Source organism: Capsicum annuum, chromosome 9, assembly GCF_002878395.1.
Source record: "Capsicum annuum cultivar UCD-10X-F1 chromosome 9, UCD10Xv1.1, whole genome shotgun sequence".
NCBI lineage: Eukaryota > Viridiplantae > Streptophyta > Magnoliopsida > Solanales > Solanaceae > Capsicum > Capsicum annuum.
In genome coordinates, this window is record NC_061119.1 from 44968687 (window position 1) to 44990852 (window position 22166).

Here is a 22166-nt window from a genome sequence, read left to right on the forward strand (position 1 = left end):
TCCCTAGTGGAAAACGTAGGCTGTATTGGCTTTGGTCACGTTATCAAAAATATTAAATATTTCTTTTAGTTAAGAAACACGTTTGACCTGAATTTCCAAGAATGGGATACGCAGACGGACTATGTCGGATTTGGTCAACCCCTTAGTAATTTTATCTTTTAATTGTATATAAGAACTATGTAGGACTTGTATTTCCATGAATGGAATACGTAGGCGACCTATGTCGGCTTTGGTCAACCCTCTAGAAAATTTATTTTTTCAAATTATGGTGGAACTGTTTGATATGATTCCCACTGCAATGGAATATGTGGACACCCCACTAGCTCAATCATATTCCCCATAAGATTTTCATAGAATCTGGGATAAATTTTTGAGAGGATCTCAAAAATTTATCAAGAGGATTTTTTTTAGTTACATGGAGATAACATTGAAGCATGTAATTGGGGTGGAAATTTTTTAGAAGGTCTCAAAAATTCACAAAACTCAAAATTTGCTACAAGGGTGACCACCAGACGTTGCTAAAGTTGAAATCGTTGCATAGTTTTTGAGAAGTTCTCAAATTTCAAGCTACATTACATCATAAAAATTCAAGTATTTTGCATTCTAGACTGGGGCAGAATTTTTTAGAAGATCTCAAAAATTCCATTCTAAATGATGTCATAAGTTACAAAGAAGTTAAAAAGTTTCTAAACTGGGACAGAATTATTGAGGGAGATCCTCAAAAATTCAATAAAGATTGCACTTCAAGCCTGAAAATCGATGATCAACAAGGAGCATCAGAAGAGCAAGGCAATACCAACAATGTCAGTCTCTCAAACTAAGAATTTTTCTTTGGATGCAGGAAAAGTGAAGTCACAATGTTGACAACGTTAAGCATGACGAAAGGCATTATCAAATTCATTGTGTCCTGCCATAATAGTTCACACAACTTCTCTTCTCTGTTTTTCTCTTGATTTATGTTTCTATTACTTTGTTATGATCTCTAACACTTTCTCTAATTTTGTAGGGAAATGAGCGTGCATAACAATTGGGATATGGAGATATTATTCAAAGCATAATATCTAAATCATTATAAGTCAAATGACTGTATCTTTAAATCCTATCTTCTGTTACACTTTTGGCTTAGTTACAACAAATTTGTTATGTTATTAATAAGTGTTGTTTGAGTTATGCAGGTGACATTATGCCAGACCGCCTCTAAGAACTAACACAAATCAATCTTCTCAAAGTTTGAGGATTCAATCTAGAAGCTCAGGACATACATAAGTCCTTTTAAGAATTTTTTATTCAAAGGATGAAGTTCAAGAAATCAACTTTGTCTTCCTTATATATTAGGGTTTTCTACCCACCAAGAAAATTACAGGATTATCAGATCATTCGAGATGACATATCTTATTATATTTGGTTCATCCACCCTATTAAGAGGACATACCCAAATTCCACTTTATTTGAGGCGACACATCTTATTAAATTTGGGTCATCCACCCTTTCAAAAGGACAAATATTCTTATATTTGGATTTTCTATCATTTAAGAGGATGATTTGAACCATCACTTTATTTGAGACATTATGTTATTATGTTATGGATCATCACCTCCTTCAGAGTGACATTTTATTAAATTATGGAATGTCATCTCCTTCTGAGTGACATGTTATTATGTTATGGATTGTCACCTCCTTCAGGGTGACATATTATTATGTTATGGACCGTCACCTCATTTAGAGTGATATGTTATTATGTTATGGATCGTCACCTCTTTAAAAGTGACATGCTATTATGTTATGGATAGACACCTCCTTCAGGGTGATATTTTATTATGCTATGGAACGTCGCCTCCTTCAAGTGATATGTTATAATGTTATGGACTGTGACCTCCTTTAGAGTGACATATTATTATATTATGGACCGTCATATTATTATGTTATAGACCATCGCTTTATTCAAAGTGACATGTTATTATGTTATAAATTGTCACCTCTTTAAAAGTAATATATTAATATGTTATGGATCATTGCCTCCTTCAGAGTGACATATTATTATGTTATGTATCGTCACCTCCTACAAAGTGACATGTTATTATATGGAGTGTCACCTCTTTCAGAATGATGTTTTATTATGTTATGGAATGAAACCTCCTTTAGAGTGACATATTATTATGCTATGGATCGTCACCTGTTTCAGAGTGATATGTTATTATGTTATGGCATGTCACCTCCTCTAGGTTGACACCTTAATATATTATGGACCATCACCTCATTCAGAGTGACATGTTATTATGTTATGGACTGTCACCTCCTTCAGAGTGATATCCTATTATGTTATAGATTGTCACCTCCTTCAGTGTGCCATATTAAAACAAGGTTGCATAATTTCCCTTCCATTGCATTTGCTACTAATAAGTTTAATGTAGGTATTTAATAGACACGTTGGACTATCACTCCATTGAAAGTGGTATCTTACATTTTAAATGGGTCATCTGCCTTTCAATAAGACATATTGGACCATCACTCTGCTCAAAATGGCATGTTATATTTAAATGGGTCATACATATTTCTATGAGACATGTTGGACCATCACTTCATTCAAAGTGGCAGATTATATTTTAATTGGGTCTTTCATCTTTCAATAAGACACGTTGGACCATCACTCCGTTAAAAGTGGCATACTATATTTAAATTAGGTCATTTGCCCTTCAATGAGATACATTGGATTGTTAATCCATTCAAAGTGGCATGTTACATTTTAAATAGGGAGCTCATGCTTCAATGAGACATGTTGGACTGTCACTCCATTCAAAGTGGCATGTTACATTTAAAATGGGTCGCCCATCCTTCAATGAGACACATTGGACCGTTACTCCGTTCACAGTGGCATGTTATATTTAAAATAGGTCTTCCTCCCTTCAATGAGACACGTTGGACCATGACTCTATTGAAAGTGGAATATTACATTTAAAATGGGTCATCGGCCCCTCAATGAGACACGTTCGACCATCACTCCATTCAAAGTGTCATGTTACATTCAAAATGGGTCATTCGCCTTTTAGTGAGACATGTTGGATCATCACTCCATTTAAAATGGTATGTTACATTCAAAATGAGTCGCCCACCCTTTAATGAGATATGTTTGACCATCACTCAGTTCCAAATGGCATGTTATATTTCAAATGGGATGTTCGCCATTTAATGAGACATGTTGGACCATCATTTCATCAAAGTGGGATGTTACATTTAAAATGGGTAGCCCGCCCTTCAATGAGGCACATTGGATCGTCACTCCATTCAAAGTGGCATGGTACATTCAAAATAGATCGACCGCCTTTTAATGAGACATCTTGGATCGTCACTCCATTCAAAATGACATAAAACATTCAAGATAATTCATCGCCTTAGACTGGTATATGTTGGGTTGTCACCCCATTCAAAGTGGCATAATATTTTTAGAATAGGTTGTGCAAATTGCTTTATTAATTATCTCAGCATAGCATGTTCAAACAGGTTTTCACCAATTTACATTTGTGTAATGCTATATTTACAACTAATCATTTGTTTGAGTGGTTTTTGAGATCATCCAAAAGGGTTAAATTCTCAAATCAAAACCACAGATGCGGACGACTCCTAAAAGGATGCAACACAACATGGAACTTTTTCTTAGCAGCAAACTAGGACATAGTCCAAAGAGTAATATCAAACTTTTTGGATGTGAGATGAAGGACGACTTCCACCACCATCAAAACACACCCCTTTTAGAAGGCATGTGGGGTATTTTTGAATATTCTGATTTTAGTTTCACTTTCAGGATATTTCTAGAATCATACTGGAAGTAACCTTCTCTTTCCTTCAAATTTGGGTGATAATGATTAAGAGTTTTGGAAATTATGTCTAGGAAAATTATTGCCTATGGATATGAAGGATACCACATTCATAGTTACGAGTTTACAAGCCTCTTTTCCATAACTCAAGTGACTTGTCACTCACCCCAAGCCAAAGATCATCTAAAATTAGAAAAAACTATCTTTTCTATCGATCGAGCTGAACTAGAAGCAGTCTAATTCCCTGAATCATTGGGATATGTAGACTGGAACCCATATTGAAAACTTTACTAAATTCCAACCTCCCCCCAATCCTTTTATTCCTCAATTTTTTGGTTTCACCAAGACTGAAAAATCAAAATAGCTTGTGATTTCCTTGAAATCATGCTTAAAAGTTGAGATTTATGAACTACAAGTGGCCTGAATTCTCACGCAACCTGAGATATGTAGGAAACTCAATATCGGGGTGCCATAACTCCCTAAAAAACTTATACAAAAACCAACCCTTTCTGAGAAATGAATTTGTAGTCGGACAAAAATTAGGAACGTCAAACTCCTATTGCCTAGGGTTACTTGCATCCACCCTACTCAAAGTGAGGGGACAGTTGTTGACACCAAATTTTTGTCCTCCACAACTAAGTTTAATTCTGATTTTCTTCAATTTTAAATAAAATTACAACATTTATTTTATCAGGATAAAAGCTTTCCAAAATATTTATGGAGGTGATTTATTCATTTTAAGGTAAAGATTATATATTTTCTTACTCATATATAAGAAATTATATAATCTTGTCTTTTAAATAATTATTTCATGGAAAATCAGATTTTAATCAAAGGTTATCTTGAAAATCAATTCAAATGGGTAAAATCTTGATTTAAATATAATATGTTCTCAAAAATTAATTTATTTGGAGAAATATTTATTTTATTTTATTGAATCAAGAAGCTTGAGATTAAATGAGGTATTAATTCATATCAAATTTTGATTTAATTTAGCCAATCTATTAAATTTGACCATAATTGAAATCAAATTGGCTACAATTGCAATGCAATTAGCCATTGATTATCAATATTTGTCCAAAACTAATGGGAGAAGCTAAATCCTAATCTAATTGGGGTTATTTGAAAAATAACCACAAAACCTATCTCAATCCTTTAAAATCGACCTGAACATCCCAACAACTATAAATCCAGCCCACTTTCCTTACCCAGCTGTAACACCCTGTATTTTTGGGCTAGAATTTAAAGCGTCGTTCTTACATGTGTAAACTATAATCCCATGATTTAATTTTGAATTCTTATTTCATGATCTTTATCCTAGTGCGTGAAGTGCATTTGAGGTGAAAAATGTTCATAGGAATCACTTAGAACAAAGTTAAGCTAAGAACCTTTGATTCGTCTAACGTTTGGTATTCAATTCTATAGGGGCTTGCTTTGAATGTATATATCTTTTGATATACGTAGAATTTTTCATCTCAATGCCTACCAAGTTGTATATAATTGACTCATATTTCCAACGATACCAATTTTACCATAATTCAATAACCGAGCAAAAAGTTATAATCATTTTCGTGAGAGGCAATGAGGACGTACGATAAGCCCACGCCACCTGAGTTATTGCACCAGGGTAGAGGGGGTTCTGCGGGATCTACTCCCATGGACTAAAGGGGGCGCCGCCTGATCAACTCCCAAGATGTTTTCAACTCCTTAAGGGTCAAGGGGCACTTTGGTCCTTTTCCTTCAACCCCAAACATCCAAGGGACGATTTATAGAATCTGTAAGGGCATTATTTTCCCATCTTCCTAAAAAATTCTTCATGTAAAAATCCTCCCTTTTTCCCATGAACAAAGCTCAAAGTTTTCTCTCAAGAACACAAAGAATTCAAGCTTCAATTTCAAGATTTCTTCAAGAAATCTAAGAGTTCAAACTTCAAAGTTCAATAATTCTCCAAGAAATATCAAGAATGGAGTTTCTTTCACAAGTTCATCATTCAAGTTCAAAGATTCAAGCTTTCTTTACAATTCAAGAAATTAAGATATGTGGCTTATGAAAAAGGGCATCATTTCACCCTTGTGCCCAAATTGCATGATTTTAAGATTTAATTCACTTGTTTTGAATTAGGGTTCATACCCAAGTTTTTATATTCTTGAGGAATGTCATTTTCATGAGGTTTAAATCTTTTAGTATATCAAGAAGTGCTTATATGTATGTTTTTAATTACAAGATTTATATAATGAATGAGATTGCACTATCTTGACTTGTTATTGATTGAAGTATTTCAAGATTGTTATTGAGCATAAAGTTTTATTATGAATTGACATGAGTTTAAGCATGGGTTTTAAGCCCTAAATTTGAGTATTGAGACTTCAAGCAGATTATGCTTTTAAGTATTTTTATATAAGCTTACTTTAGTATTTTAAGAAAGAATTGATCTTTTGATCCTAAGATAAGATATGGAATCCACATTATTCATACGGTTATGATTTAAAGCAAGGAGAAGCATAACTGGTTTTCATTATAATCCCTTATTCTATTTTAAGGTGAATTTCTTAAAGTTTGAGCATATCAGTAAGGGGTAGTATTTAGCACTGAGTTTGGTATGAGTCCTAGGTCACATGCCCCAAAACTACAAACCACTATAGGTTTAAAGACCCAATGTGGGTTAAGTATAGTGATCACTTAAGTTTAGGTCCTATTCCATTGGCAAGGATAGGATAGTTTTCTCCAGTGTGAGCTCTCTCATCCGTGGGTAAGATGTTGGACTCCATGATAGCTTGCATGGTGTATGTCGGTTAGAAGAACCTCCATAAGAAAGAATAAAGTAAAGCTTTTAGAACTAAGTGTTATGGCTCACAAAGTTTATCATTATGCTTTATTACTCATATTTATGATTTTATAACTTTTGTTTATTCAAGCCCAAGGTGACTCATTTACACTTAGCATACATTGTTTAAAGGTTTATATGTACATTAAGCTATTGTTTTTACTCATGCATTCACCCCCACATACTCAGCATATTCCAGAAGTACTGATTAATATATATGTCTATGTGCTACATTATCTCATAATATAGGTACAAGTTATAGCGCGCACGTCATAATCAGATAGTTTACAGCTTCAATCAGCAGGTGATAAGTCCTTTAGATTCAAGGGCTCAAATCAATCATAGTTTGAGTAGCATCCTATTTTCATTATTCAGTCATATTGATTCAGGATAGCTGAGGGTCATGTCCCCGCTACCTATAGTCAATAATAGTAGAGGCTTCATAGACAGTTGGTAGAGTTGATATATTTAATTTCTATTTTGTTTCGTATAACCAGAGTTATAATTTTTTTAATAGTTTTGTTTTAAAGATATTCAACTAAAGAATTTTCTTCTGCTCATTTTTTCAAGATTTATATATCTTATTCAGTTGCTCATGAATTATGCCAGTACAAGGGTTAGCTTGGGATAACTTATGGTCCTAAGCTCCATGTGACATCTAGGGGTAGTCTTAGAGCATTACAAACTTGGTTTCAAAGCACAGAGTTCAAGTTTCCTAGGGTGTCTGTAAAGTCCTGTCAAGTAGTATCTTGCGAAACAGTACAAAGACATCTGTACTTTTCTCAGAGAGGCTACAAGGCATTTAACAAATGTTTTCCTTATTTATGCTCTAGGTCATGCTGTAAAGTTGTTCTCTAAGATTTGTGTGTTACTCCATAATCCTTCATCTATGACTTATTCTTGAGATAACATGATTAGCAAGTTCTAATTCCTCCCAACATGATGCTCTCAAATTTACTATCAGTAACTTCAAAAGTCACACAAAGGGCTTGAGAGGAGCTCTCTAGTGTGTTCTAAGTTCCTCGAGTTGAAAGTTATTTCCTCATACTTATGAGCTATTCAGTTAAGACGGAGTAAGATATGTATTCAGATTTCTCATTAACCCTTCAATACAGATAGTGCTCATGAGAGGAGATAGTGTGAACCTATATTATTAAATAGAGTTTGTATTCGAGGGATATTGCAACCTAGAGTGTTATGATTTATAATTAGTAGAACCTTCTTATAGTTAGACGTATGGGATTAGAAGTGTAGGGACAAGAAAGGTGGGAATAGCGATTGATCGAAAGTATATAGATGAATTTATGCATGCTATCAAGTTTGTGTTAAGGTAATACATCCTTGTGTGTCAGGTTAGGGGTAATGAAAGTAGTACTATTTTCTTGGTGGAAGTAGAGAAAGAGTTATTAGTTAAAGTGAATCGTGGACTACTTAAAGTAGGAAAGGAGATCTTGATGGTACATTATGGTGTTAGAAAAGTATAGGTCATTAATTAAGGTATTAGGTTGTTAAGGATTATTAATTTAGGGTTCCCTGTGTGGTTGTAAAAAAGAAATTGGTTGAGGTTTGTAGAGCTAGGGGTATAATTTAAATATATGGATGGATAAGTACTAGAGATGTGTGAAAAAAAAAGTGCTTATGGACTATAATTAGATAGACTATAAGATTATGATCAAATATCATTATTATAAAGTTCTACTGGACTAGTGTTTCCTGATGTTTTGACATGTAATAATGGTGTGTGAAGTTAAGGTTAATCATGGCTAGCACTACTTACTAAGTTTGTACAGTGGATGATCATAAAGGTGGAAATAATAATTGCTTGGTTAGTGATGCTAGTTATATAGAAGTGACATAGTAGGTTTGAATAGTGTATGCAAGAGTTTAAGTTCATTTATTCATAATTAAGTATAATGTTGTAGGTATGATATAGAGGTGTGCCAAAGTTGATATGGGGATTGAATTATTTTCTAAGATTGTTAAGTGTCATGTGTGCTTAAATAATGCTCGTGAGTTTCTAAGTGTGAATAAGGCTAGTCATATAGTATATGGTATTCTTGATGGCTATGTTAAGGAGCTAGGGATAGAGGATGTTGAGCCTTTAGTAAGGCAGGTATATTTGTCGAGTTAATAGAGTGTAAGTGTATGATGATAACTACTAAAGTTAAAGGAAGTTAAGGGTGGTATGTACTAAGAGAGTGACCGAGAATGAAGTTAGTATTGTTTAGATATAGTTTATTCAGGTGAGTGAACATTCATGTACAGACCGTTAGCAAAGAAATTATAGTTCAGTCTCGAGGATTAGAGTACACCCATAAGCTTAGAATATCATCTTTGATCTAAGGAGGAGATGGTAGAGTGAATAACCAAATCAAGTTTTGAGAATTAGATTATGATACATGTCAATGAGAGTTGTGATGAGATAGTGATCCCTTCTTACTCTAGAGTGTTCCTTAGATTTCAGTCATTATCAACCAAATTCATATCTTACGTGATAGATATGTGCCAAAGACCAATGCTTATACACTTCATGCATATTCAAGTCCATTCTCAGCTTCTAGTAAGTAACATCTTCACTCTGTGATTCGAGTCATCCCTCATACTAGTGAAACTCACATTATATCATGTACATACTTAGTTTAGATCTCTTTAATGAATTCATGCCTTTGATATTCTATTCCTCAGGCCTCAGTTAAGTGTCAAAGTTATGTATAGTATTCTTTTGTACCTCAGGTCCTTATATGTTAGCCCTTCGGTGACCTCTTCCTATGTTAAGATAGTAGTGATGATAATGGATAATCAATGGTTTATATGTGAGGGAGTTGATGACCCTCATTAAGAAATATTATTTATGTTTTTCAATCTAAGGCTAAAGAATGAAGGAATATTGAGGTAAATCTTTGGTATATGTCATAGTTAGTTGAGAATTCTAGGTCAGTCATCTTAAGCATAGTAAAAGTTGTTATTGATAGAGGTTTAGAGAATATGATAAGTATTCCTTTATGGGTATTTTCCTTGAAGTTCATATATGGTTATAATGATAGGCTTGAATGTTATGTTGGAATGTAAGTTGAGGAATGCAATATGTGCTAGTGAATTTCTAGTAAGAAGTTGAATTTATTTGTTGAAGTGGTAAGAAGAATTATTCTTAAGATGAGAACTGTGAAAACACATGGGGTATTGTATTCATGGTCAGACTAGTGTTATGGTGTTATGTGTAGTGCCTTGAGATTTAGAGTTAAGCTTGAACCTGGCGAGAGTGTGTAGTTCAACTCAGACTTTGGCTAGAGTAGTTATATGTACCCGTGTGAGAAGGCATTTAAGGGGAGTAGTATAGTTGAGCGAGTATTTGAGAAGTGTGGCTAAGCTTGAAGATTAGCAGTTGCATTGCATAAGGCTTAGAAGTTCTATACTAGCTTATGTTTCATAGGCCTATTTTCCATGTTACAGAGATAGCCATAATAAGATTCCTTACTCAGATATCTTATTCAGATTATGCCCAAGATTCTTTGCTCACTAATGTTATTAAGACTTCTTAGAAAGAGTTTTGAATAAATACTCTAGTTGAGTGTAAACTTTCAGTATGATTCAGACCGTGTAGCCAGCAATTCAAGTTTAGTAATCAGACAAATAAGCTCCTATTATTTTCAATCTTTCCATCTAGTCTTACTATTCAAATTTCAATGACTGTGTCTATACATGAGGTAATTGTTCACATACATGTATGTTGAGAATTCATTGTATTCTATGCATCACATTTCAGATTCATCTATTTAGTCATGACTCAGTTCATAAGCATTTAGTGCATAATCTCAATTTTCCAAGTATTTCAGCTCAGATAGTATAATACCCTTTGTACGATCTAAGTCTCATTGTCTCATGATTCATGCTTGAATATGTTATCACTTCCCAGTTCTATATGTAAGATTATATCATGAACATTTCAAGTGAGTTCCAAACTCTAAGCATGAATAAGCTCCTTATAGTAAGTAAAGTCAACTCAACTCAGGAATCAGTTTCATGAAGGAAGATTTTAATGTTTCGGCTCAGTTAAATCCTTTCTTAGTAGACATATCATGTCTACATTATTCCATACTTCTAAGACTTCAATGAGTTCCTATCCATCATTTGAGGATGAATGATTCCAAGGGGGAAATAATGTAATACCCCCTATTTTTGGTCTAGACTTTGAAGCATCGTTCTTACGTGTGTAAACTATAATCCCACGATTTACTTTTGAATTCATATGTCATGATCCTTATCCTAGAGTATAAAGTGCTTTCTAGGTGAAAAATGTTCAGAGGAATCACTTAGAACAAAGTTGAGCTAAGAACCTTTGATTCGTCCAAAGTTTGGTATTTGATTCTACAAGGGTCTACTTTGAATGTGTATAAATTTTGATATACATAGAATTTTGCATCTCAAGACCCATAAAATTATAGGTAATTGAGTTAGCTTTTCCAAAAATACCACTATCACCTTAATTCGATACCCGGGCGAAAAGTTATATCCATCTTCATGAGAGGCAGTGAGGGCGCACGATAAGCCCGCGCCACCCGGGTTATTGCACCAGGATAAAAGGGGCATCACAGGTTCTACTCCCACAAACTAAAGGTTGCGCTGTCTGGTCAATTCCTATGATGTTTTCGACTCCTTAAGGGTCAAGGGGCACTTTGGTCCTTTCCTATCAAAGGGCATCTTCCTCAAAGGGCATAACTTGCCCATCTTCCTCAAAAATCCCTCATGTAAAAACCCTTTATTTTTCCCCATGAACAAATCCCAAGGTTTTCTCTCAAGAACACAAATAATTCAAGCTTCAATTTCAAGATTTCTTCAAAATATCTAAGAGTTCAAACTTCCAAGTTCAATAATTCTTCAGGAAATATCAAGAATAGAGTTTCTTTCACAAGTTCATCATTCAAGTTCCAAGATTCAAGCTTTCTTCACAATTCAAGAAAATTAAGGTATGTGGGGTTATGAACAAGGGTATCCTTTCACCCTTGTACCCAAATTGCATGATTTTAAGATATAATTCACTTATTTTGAATTAGGGTTCATACCCAAGTTTCTATATTCTTGAAGCATGTGATTTTCATGAGATTTAAAGCTTTTAGTATATCAAGAAGTGCTTATATGTATGTTTTTAATTACAAGATTTATATTATGAATGAGATTGCACTATCTTGACTTGTTATTGATTGAAGTATTTCAAGATTGTTATTGAGCATGAAGTTTTATCATGAATTGACATGAGTTTAAGCATGAGTTTTAAGCCCTAAGTTTGAGTATTAATACTTCAAGAAGATTAGGCTTTTAAGTATTCTTTGATAAGATTACTTTAATATTTTAAGAAAGAATTGATCTTTTGATCCTAAGCTAAGATAAGAAATCCACATTATTCATACGGTTATGATTTAAAGCAAAGAGAAGGATAACTGATTTTCATTATAAAACCTTATGGTATTTTAAGGTGGATTTCTTAAAGTTTGAGCATATCAGTAAGGGAGTAGTATTTAGCACCGAGTTGGGTATGAGTCCATATCTGATGCATGAGTACATGGCTTAAATGATTCATGAATGCATGACTACATGAAGATGATATGCAACGGTAATGAATGCCAAATTTGTAACTATAACTAAATATGGAACTAAGTAAATCTAAGGAAGAAAGTTACCTTAAGCTGAATCTAAGTTTGTGGAGAAGAGGTGAGGATACTTGGTCGCATATCTGCTTTCGTTTCCCAATTATCTCCCTCAACGGACTGATTCCACCAAAGAACTTTGAGCAAGGGAACTTCTTTATTCCTCAGTCTACGAATTTGATGATCGAGGATTTAGACTGGAGCCTCTTCGAAAGAGAGATCATTCTAAATATCTATGCCCTCTAAGGGTATTATGACTATTGGGTCTCCAATGTATTTCTTTAGCAGGGAGATATGGAACCTGGGTGTATTGACGCTAGATCTAAAGGCAACTCAATCTCGTAAATTACCTTTCTGAAAAGATTGAGAATTCTGTAAGGACCGACATACCAGGGACTGAGTTACCCTTCTTTCCAAACCTCTTCACTCCCTTCATGGGAGAGATTTTTAAGAACACAAAATCACCGATCTAAAACTCGAGATCTTTTCTCCACACACCTGCATACAATTTCTGTCGGCTCTAGGCTGCCCTAAGCCTTTCTATGATCAACTAAACCTTCTCTAAAGCATTAAACACTAAGTCAGGCCCTACTACTGCGGCCTCACCTACCTTGAACCAACTAATTCAAGATCTATATCTCCTACTACAAAGAGCCTAAAACAGAGCTATCTAAATACTGGAATGATAGTTGTTATTATATGTGAATTCAATCAAAGGTAAATGGTTATCCCAACTACCTTTAAAATCAATAATGCAGGCTCTTAACATATCTTCTACATTCTGAATGGTCCTTTCTGCTTGACCATCTATCTGAGAGTGAAAGGTTGTACTGAGGTAAACTTGGGCATCAAGACCCTTTTGGAATGCTTTCCAGAAGTGAGTGGTAAACTGGGTACCTCTATCTAAGACAATGGATACTGGGACTTCGTATAACTTGACCAACTCTCTGGTATAGAGTTTGGCATAGTCCATAGCTGAATAGGAAGTATAAACTGGAAATAAATGAGTTAATTTGATCATCCTATCTACGATAATCCAAATCGATTCATGCTAATGACAAGTACAGGGAAAATCCATCACAAAGTCCATGTTCACTTCTTCCCACTTGATTGAGGGAATACTGAACTCCTGTATGGACCCACAAGGCTTCTAGTGCTCGATCTTAACCTGCTGACATATACAGCACTTAGCTACAAACTCTGAAATATATCTCTTTATCCCACTCCACCAATAGATCTCCTACAAATTTCGGTACATCTTAGTGGCCCCTGGATGAATTGAGTAGTGTGTACTGTACGCTTCTGTGAGAATCAGTCACCTCAAATGATCTACACCTGGCACAGATTGATGACCCTGGCAACACAACATACCATCTCCCCCTTGGGAGAAAACTTCTACTTTCTGATCTCTGACTAACTTTTTTAACTTAACTAGACTGGGATCTCTGTCCTACTTTTCCTTTACTTCGGAAACTAAAGATGATTCTGAACTATTCTGTATCCACACACGGCCTTCTACTAAATCAACTAAGTGGATACCTAGTCGGGTAAGCTGATGAACTTTCTGAGCTAACTTCTTCTTACCACTCTCAACATGAGCAACACTACCCATAGACAACCTAATGAGAGCATCTGCCACTATATTGGCCTTGCCTGGATGGTACAGAATACTCATGTCATAATGTTTCAACAACTCTAACCATCTACTTCGATGAAAATTCAAATCTTTCTGAGAGAAAACATACTGCAAGCTTTTGTGATCTGTGAACAAATTAACATACACCCCATACAAATAATGCCTCCAAATCTTTAAGGCAAACACTACAACTGCTAACTCAAGATCATGGGTAGGGTAATTCTTCTCATAGGACTTAAGCTTTCTAGAGGAATAGGCTATAAACTTATCTCTCTGTATGAGCACACAACCTAAACCTACTCTAGATGCATCATAGTACACCACAAACCCATCTGAACTATCTGGTAGAGTCAAAACTGGGGTTGTAGTGAGTCGAGTCTTTAACTTCTAAAAACTCTTCTCACATGAATCTGACCACTAAAACTTAACTTTTTTCTGAGTCAACATAGACATAGGGGATGCAATAGATATAAAAAACTTCAACAAACCAATAGTAATAACAAGCTAAACCCAAGAAACTCCTGATATCTGTTGGAGAAATGGGTGTAGGCTAGTTTCTCACTACTTTGGTCTTTTGAGGATCGACTTTAATGCCATCACCGAAAATAATATGACCAAGAAATGTTACTGACCTTAGCCAAAAGTTGCACTTACTAAATTTAGTGAATAACTGATGGACTCAGAAAGTCTGAAGTACGATTTTAAGGTGATCTACGTGATTATTCACATTATGGAAATAGACAAGAATGTCATCGATAAAGACTATAACGAACATATCCAGATACTTCTTGAACACATGATTCATAAAGTCCATGAAAGATGCTGGGGCATTTGTGAGACCAAAGTACATGACTAGAAATTTGAAGTGACCATATCGGGTTTGGAAAGCTGTTTTAGGAATGTCATATTCTCTTACTCTGAGCTGATGATAGCCTATCTTAGAAAATTAACTTGCGCCTTGAAGTTGGTCAAACAAGTCATCGATTCTAGGAAGTGAATATTTATTCTTGATTGTGACTTTGTTCAACTGACGGTAGTCTATACATATTCTGAGAGAACCGTCTTTCTTATGCACGAATAAAACTGGTGTGCCCCATGGAGACACGCTGGGTCTTATGAACCCTTTGTTTAAAAGGTACTTTAACTGTTATTTTAATTCTCAGAGTTTAGCTGGAGCCATTCTGTATGGAAAAATAGATATGGGCTGAGTATTTGGAAGAAGGTTTATTCCAAAGTTGATTTCTCTTTTGGGAGGAACTCCAGAAAGATCTTCGGGAAACACATCTGAGAATTTGCTTACTATTGAAACTGAATCAAGACTAGGATTTTCTAAACTAGATTCTTTGACTCTCACAAGATGATAGAAACATCCCTTGGATATTATTTCTCTTGCTCTAAGGTATGAAATCAACTGACCTTTAAGCGATGAGGTACTGCCTTTCCATTCAATGACTAGTTCATTTGGAAACTAAAAATGAACAATTATGTTCCTACAATCAATTGAGGCATAGAATGAATGGAGCCAATCCATGCCGAGAATGATGTTAAAATCCATTATATCTAACTCTACTAAGTCTGCTGAAGTGACTTTCTCAGATATCATAACCGGACAGTTTCTGTATACTCGTCGGGATAGATAGACTGACCCACTGGGGTAGAGACTGAGAAAGGTTCTATTAAGATTTTTGGTTTGACTTTGAAGTTGACTAGTATGTAGGGAGTTACAAAAGAAAAAATTGTTCCTGGATCTAATAAGGCATAAACATATAAATAGAAGATCTGTAACGTACTAGTGACCATATCAGGAGAACTTTCCAAATCTTGTCTAGACTGAAGTGCATAGAGTATGGTTGGGAATTGCCCACTGGTGGCACTAGAGGCAGCACCATACTGATTCGGGCAATAGGACTGAGCTAAAGGATGATTTTACTAACCCCGCGAATCTGACTGCGGGCAATCTCTGACTCTATGTCCTGGTTTGCCACACTCTAAACAAACATCATTGCCAACCCTGCAGACATCCTAATGGTTTCTGTCGTATTTCTAACAAAGGGGATTTATTCGAGCACTGCTGATAATACCCTAAGATTTAGAGCCTGGAGCCCTATCTTTGTTACCATTTTTGAACTTAGTGACTGGAGTACTGGCTGAGGATGGAGCTACAACCAAAGATTTTAGATGAAACTTTGAACGGTTACCTCCTTCTGACTTAGGCTGAGTATAATTAAAACTACATACTCTAGATCTCTTATTCTTCCTCTCTCTCTCTCGTTATTCTTAGCCTTTTCTATCTGCTGAGCATGGTCTATAATCCTGAATATGTCTATCTTCTTAATTAACATTGCAGTTCTGCGCTCCTTAACCATACTCTCTAACACCCCAGATACGAACTTGCTCATCCTGGACCTATTGTCTGCTACTACATGGGGCGCATACCTAGCTAAATGAGTAAAGTTGAGGGAATACTCTTTCACACTGATGTTTCCTTGCCTGAGATTGTTCTCTCAGCTCTAAGGGAAAGAATCTATCTTGAAAAGCAGTAGCAACCTCTTCCTACTCTATGGGCTCTGCATTTGTGCCCCTGTCTACCTTGCACTGATTAAACTATATATAAGCTACATCTTGTACCTAATAGGCAGCTAACTCAGCACTCTCACTGGATATCACTTCGTTAATATTTGTGACTTTCTAAACCTAATTGGGGAACTCCTGTGGATTTTCTTCAGACTTAGCCCCTGAGAATAAGGGAGGACTCATTTGGGTGAAGTCCCAAATCCTGACTGCAGCAGTATTGGCCACTGGGTTAGCCTGGATAGCAGTTGGTCATTTATTTTAAGCTGCTACCGAATGGGCTAGAGTGGTGAACACAACTCTATATTTTGTATGGGAGACATGCTCGTCCAGGGGATATGCATGAACGGGCTGAGGTGCTGGATGGGTTCCTGTTTTTCTTCCATTGTTCTTTTTGGGAGGCATGTTTTGTAAATGGAAGGAATAAAAGAATTAGAATAAGAGTTTAACTTGAGCTCATGCTCACTCGCACTATATGAATACTGAAAAAAGGAAAACTTTCCTAAAACATCTCATAGCCTTCTGTCCATAAGTGTGGCTTACTACACACCCATGCACAAGACTCTACTTGATGTAGCTTTCAGACTCCCTAGGACTCTATCGAACCTTAGGATCTGACACCAAGTTTGTAACGCCCTGAGTCTGTACCTTAGATGCCATACAATTCTTACAACCCCAAAGGACAACAAGCAAACCCATGACTGGTACCTATTGTGAGCACTGTATAATAATACTGAAATAATACGAAAATTAGGCTGAAATGCCATAAGGTTCATATTTTGAATACTGATAAATATAATAACTGAATAATAATATCTGCAAGACTGAATACTGTCTGGACTAGTCTAGTCTGATAAGTCTCTAACTGAACTGTCTGAAAGTGAAGTTGATGGGACAATCCCCCAACTAACTCCGACTACTAAAATACTGATGCTACTAAAATACTAAAATAAAAATATATCCTTGATAGATGAGGACTCACTACTGAATTTATTGCTGCTAACTGAATTTGTCTAAGCACGGTCAGGAACCTGAACGTCCGAACCTATGATATGAGACATCATAGGACAAAAATAAAGTATACATCAGTACATGGAATATATTGGTATTCTAGATGAGGTAAGGCTAAATGCAAGGGTTCAGATGTATGAAACATAATTGACTGAATGATATAGAGTAACTGAATAAGAGTACATGAATAACTGAAACTACTGTAAATACTTAGTATGCACGACATGAATACTATATCTGAGCTTTTACTGAAGTTGAGTACAGATTTCTGATACTGAGTAACTGATATCTGCGATTACTGATAATTGAATTACTGATACTGAGTGACTGGGTCTGACAGCCCTAGTTCTATAGAACTGAACTGAGTTTTATATTGAGACTGAAACTGACACTGTGGGTGGTAGTCATCTAATGACATACCCCAAATAAGATAACTTGGTCTAAACTGTAACCCTAGTTGGAAGAGTATCAGTATCGTTCCATGGGTAAAGACAAGCTAAAGAGTTATCCTCATCTAGAAGATACCCTGAATTAGAATGGTGGTACCCTCAACTGGCAGGTAAGACACCTCATCAACCCTCAACTGGCAGGATGATATCTCAACCTACACTAGCTACATAGTTCAGGAATGCAAGGATTGTTTGTAAGTATCAAACCCTCTACTGGCAGGTGAGCCCCTATCCTTGGGTTCACTCGATGCTGGATCCTACTCCTATTTGAATGACACTGATTATTATACTGAACTCAACTAGACTGATACTGAGTTTTACTGGGTTCTATAACTGACTGAGTACTACGGTTTCATGACATTACTAAGACTATTCTGTAACTACTATAGCTCTAGGTAAATAGCTAGATTTTTAGGTATTGGATACCCTCAAGACTCGATAGCATGGAAAGTAAAGCATAGCATGATCTTAAAAAGCATATCAATGTTCACTTGTTCATAATTCATTCATAGAGACATTTTATCATACACTTGTAGGGCATAAGCTTGTACATGATTGGGACTACATAATGACATGTCATGATTCCATTATTTACTTCACATAGGCATTTAGACAAACACTTAGGAAGCATGGATTATTTCACATGATAATGGTCAACACATGAACATCATGTATACAATACTCAATTGCAATTCCAAGGGTTTAGCATACAATTCACATAATTCATCCCATAAACTATTTTAATTTCATGGAAACTTATAATTAATCATGAATCGAAACCTAATTACTATCCTGAACATGAATAGAATCAATTTCAAGCATAAAATTCATAAATTTGAGATCTTGTATGTTTAAAAAGGGTTCTTGGACTCCATGGGTGAAAGGAACCCATGAATGAACACCTAAAATACCTGAGAAGATTAATTCTTGAAGGTTCTTGGAGGAATTCTTGAGTTTGTTCTTGGTTTCTTGAAGTTAGGTTTTGTCCCTTGAGAGAGAATATTTTAATCTTGAGAGAAAGTGAGTGAATAATGAGATAATAGGTTATTTAGGGGTTTAATTTCATGTTTAGACTGATTAGGGTTATGGAAAAATACCAAATTAACCCTGGGAATAAATTAAATTTTGTCACTATAAATCCCGAGTTTGGCCTCAACCGCGATGCGGTGGCATCGCGGTGAGCCACTGGAATTAGGATGGAACTATTCGAAAAGGGACAAACGTGAAATGGATCCTTACCATGATGCAGCACCATCGTGGAGCCTCACTAAAATTTGACAACTGGGAAAAATAGCTAGGGGCGCGACGCGGTGGGATCATGTTGCCATACTGGAAAATGATAATTGTGAACTAGAGCATTGGCGTGACGCTCCATTTTTGCAAAGGTTCACTAGAAACTGACGACTTCCATTTGACTAGTCTCCGCGATGCGCTGATGTGTCAGGTGGCACACTATTTTACAAAAACTGCTATAACTCTTCACCCGGGTATCGAATTTAGGCGAATTTTATATTGTTGAAAAACTGACTTAATTTTCTATGCATTGGTAAGCTCTAAACTGAAAAATACTGAGTATTTCAAAAAATTTATGTATGAATACTCATGTACTAAGAGTTAAAATTAATCTTGGGAAATACGGGGTATTACACCGACCCAATCTAGTCCAACCATACAAAACCAACCGCCCAACCATACCAACCCAAACCATAGGACATAACCAAATAGAATACCAAAATATAATATGATAATCAATCCCAAAATGTAATAGGATGGAACCATTAACAATATCGTCCAAGGGTGTAAGCCCCAATATCAATACCGATGTCGAGGCAAATCCCAATACCAATCTCACCCATACCAACCCCCAGAAGTACCACAAAGCCTCTATCCAAAAGAGTAAATAAATCCGGTTGGGACATTGCCCCAACCATGGACAAAACCAATATCTAGAATAAAGTCAAAACGTCTAACTATATCCATAACATAAAATGATGCCTTCCAAAAGGATGGAAGCTCACCACTTCAGTCCAAATGTTGATACCGAATCTGCGTGCTAAACAGGAGGAGTAGAATGGTTATTTCCTGCATAGCGTAGGTATACAGCCACCAGTAGAAGGGGTTAGTAAGTGACCGCTAGCATAAATCTCAAGATAAGGATAAAATAATGTCAGTTATAAAACCAAGTAAAACCATCCCTAATAAATACAACCATACATATATAAGTGCTGGGAAAAGGAATTGGGTTTAGCATGCATTGAAAACCTTTATACGTGGGTTGTGTAGCTTGGCCATCTTAAATCAACCATGGGCTATATGGGTTCAGCTCCCCTTGCGGAAAGGGTCCCAGTGCGTGTAGCCACATGGCCAGGAAATATCCCATGGGATGACTAGTACATCCTCTAATATAAAATGTGACACACGCACACGGTCATCAAGAAACCTTATATCGACAAATATGAATTTCCAGTTTTGGTCCCCCCGGGACCGCCACCTTTCGCGGCTTTTCTACACACCCCGTCATTAATGTATAATTAAAATCAGTTTCAAAATAACCAAACCATTATTTATTTATTAACCAAGGCCAATGTTAGTGGTATCGTCTTACCACCCCTTAGTTGCAAGTAATATCCATAGGCAAACTATTTAGGTTAAGAGGACCTTAGGTGTCCTTCCAATTGTCATATTAAATCCACTAGGGATACTTCCATGTTCTCCACAAGCATAACCATTTAGCCTTTAGCCTTTTCAAACCATTTAAACCATGTACAAATCCTTTATCAAGTTTAAAACATACAAGGGCTCCATTAAAAAAAGTCAATGCAATGAACATATCTATATAAGCATTTTATCAAAATACCTTGGGGCATAATATAACCAAAACCAATTCCAAAGACCATTAAACCATTACCATGCAATCCAATTGTCTAATACCACCATTAATGCATTTAGAAGCATAATTAAAACCATAGGAAACCATAACCAAGCATTCAATATAAGAAACCCCAAATAATAGTTGAAAACCATAATCATAAAATAGTAAAACTAAGAAATCAATCATATAGACCATACCTTTAATTGAAATTACAATTATGGAAGAGAATCATGCCTTGTACCAAAGAATTAATGGAAAAAATCACCAAGACAAGCCCCAAAGTAATCCACAAGATTAAACCCTAGCCTTCTTGCTCCAAAAACTCTTGAGATAAATATGGAGTATTTTGAAATAGTTTCTAAGTGTTAATGAATATAATAATAGGGTAAATATCCTTCAAAGTTAATTATAAGTGGTGGGTCCTAGTTAGGGTAAGTAGGAAAATGTCCAGAATATCCCTACTTAAATCTCTTAAAAATTCATCACAGGGATACGACTGACTCATACGAGTCGTACCCTTCTATACGATTGTTACCCACCATTCGTATCCAAGCCTCAACTCTTAGATCAAACATTGTCCAGTATACGACTCATCCAACCAAGTCGTAACCACAGCTTACGGTCCATACCTATAACCTGTATCCCTGGCAGAATGAAATACCGGGAGGATCAAACTCTGTCCTTCATACGAGTCCCTGATACGACTCGTACCAAGCCCTATGACTCATACCCCAGGTCGTAACCATTCCAGTGACCAAAACCATCCCATCAACTAACACTGGTCAGCGTACGATAGGACCATACCACTCATACTCTCGTATACGGGTCATACCCATGAGTCGTATTGGGTTCGGAGAATGGAATTTTAGTAGTTTTCTAAGGGTCAAAACTCAGGATGTTTTACTATTTTCAAGTCGGGGTCAAAATGGACCCCTAAAATGAATTTTCGAAAAAAAAGGATAAAATTATAATTTTATCTCTGAAACATGTTCTCTATATTTTTAGGAGTCTACATCTAAAAACCCAAGAAAAAATGTGTTAAAAACGAATTCCAAATTGGAGAAAATCATGTTTAAACTTTACCGACAAAACCCTTAAAAATCTTTTTTGAAATCAAGAATTTGAAGTTGTTTTGAAGATGAAATTAACAGAAAACTGATAATTATAAATTAGAACCTTACCCAAGTGAAAATGGGATGAAAATACGATTTGAATCGAGGAAATACAAGTTTTAAACCTTCCAGAACAAAATTCCAATTTTCCACTTTAATCCACATTAAAACAAGATTAGATGATACAATTGAAGTAAAGTAGTTGAAATAGGTGTTTAGAAGCTTACCCAATCTTAG